Genomic DNA, 1,926 nt, shown 5'->3' on the forward strand with positions numbered 1-1,926 from the left:
GGTTCCTGTGGCCAGTATAACTCGAGGATGTGTGCAGCCCTCTTAGTGCCATGCCCAAAAAAAGCATGGCCAAGAAGCTACACGACACGGATTCTACCAATGAGAATGAGGTTTACATTTAGGATGCAGTGGAACTCAGGGAAGCCTGCAGAGACTGCACTCCAGAGCCAGCCAGCATCGAGGGCAAGGAGAGCAAAGTCCTGGAGAAGAGCGTCACACAGAGTAAATAAACCTGTAGGCAAGCAGGCCAGGGATCAGGAGAGCATTGTGGAAATTTGAAAATGGATGATGATCTTTGGAGCAATTTTGGGAAAATGAGAAGAATGAGAAGATATATATATATATATATATATATATATATATATATATATTTTTTTTTTTTTTTTTTTAACAGAGCACAAAACCACTTTTATTTTCCGTTAGTTAAATCCTTGAAGGGTACAGCATCACATGGATTCGGTGTCCAATGGCCTTAGCAGGAAGGTTTTTTTGGAACTTGGCACAAACCATGCCGCTGTCTCTATGGGCCAGAGTTACCTTCCCCCACATCACTCTTGTTTTGTTTGGTTTGCCACTGGCATCACTGTGCTGTTTTTCGCTTTGTAGACATAAGCACATCTCTTGCCCAAGTAGAATTCAGTTTCATCTCAGGCATAAGCATCTTCAATTTTAAGAACAGCTGTGTGTTCCCTCTGGTTCCAGAGACCCCACTTACAGCCAGCATAAATGGCCTTGTGCCACAGTCTTCCAGACATATTTGCCTTTTAGAAGTCCTGTTCCCAGCAGGAGCCTCCCCAGGCTCCAAGATGGTGGAAAAAGAAGGACATTTTAATATTCTTACAGTTGACAAATTAGGTCCTTTTTAATATTTCGAGTTTTTGAATTTTCCTGATGGAGAAGTCTTGCTATGATGCCCATAATGGCTTTGAACTTCTGGATTGATGCTGCAGATTTAGCTCAGTGGCATAAGTACCTGCCTGAAAAGTGTAAGGTTGTGAGTTTGATCCGTAGTACAAAAAAAAAAAAAAAAAAAAAAAAGCCTTATGGTTTGAGCAAGTGATCCTCCTTAAATAATGGGTTTGAGGGAGTTCCCCAAAGAGAACAGAACCTCTACCAAGTAAGTTCCCTTTTTTTAAACTTCAGTACTGGGAATTGAACCCAGAGCCTTTGCACTAAGCTATATCCTCAGCATTTTTATTTTGAGAGAGAATTTGGCTAAATCAGAAACTGCCCCAGGCTGAGTTACAATCTGGGATCCTCCTGGTTCAGCTGCCCAGAGTGTTCCAGATTATAGGAATGCACCACCACACCAGACTGAGTAGGTTCTTGATCATGGAAAAAGAATTTGAACATGTGTGAGGCATAGGTAGATCATTAAGCAGAGCTGGCTAGTGAGGGAGGCAGGAAAAGGACTCAAGCTAGAGTTACTAATGGGGATCACTGATGCAGTTCAGCCTGGCTTGCTCAGAAAAACATGAAACCAGCTTTTATGAGCTAGCAGAGTGGGCCAGAGTCTGGTGGGTCGTTTTCTCAGTTGTGGATTCCTAGCATGGGATGGAGAAAGTCCTTATGGCTTGAGGTGCAGTTAGGTTCCTGGAGATGATTGCTCCTGCTTGGGAAGGGGTGGCCTCAGATCTTGTCCTGGGGTGATTGCTCCTGCTTGGGGAAAGTGGTACTCTCTTGGGTATTCTGTGGGGCTCTGCTTTTCCTGAGGTGTTTGTGTTTGGAGAAATCCTGGCATTGCCCCAGGGGTTCTTTAACTGAATATTGTGATACATGGCAAATGAGTACTCCTGCAAACTCTGAAAGTTACTTTAGCACTCTTTACTTGGCGTCCTAAGACTCTGAAGGATATGAGATAGACTACATAAATTTAAGGCTGATAAATTTTGCAATTAGACACTCAAATATTCTTGGCTCCAGGCA

The 1,926-nt window shown here is 43.1% G+C and overlaps 1 pseudogene; it reads right to left on the minus strand.

The window, feature by feature from the left end:
* Nucleotides 1–370: 370 nt before the first annotated feature.
* On the minus strand, nucleotides 371–806 carry LOC100714090 (large ribosomal subunit protein eL33-like; annotated as a pseudogene).
* Between the last annotated feature and the right edge of the window lie 1,120 nt (nucleotides 807–1,926).

The sequence above is a fragment of the Cavia porcellus genome, unplaced genomic scaffold (genome assembly GCF_034190915.1).
Source record: "Cavia porcellus strain 051 isolate PalLab524CR breed Dunkin Hartley unplaced genomic scaffold, mCavPor4.1 scaffold_1, whole genome shotgun sequence".
Lineage (NCBI taxonomy): Eukaryota > Metazoa > Chordata > Mammalia > Rodentia > Caviidae > Cavia > Cavia porcellus.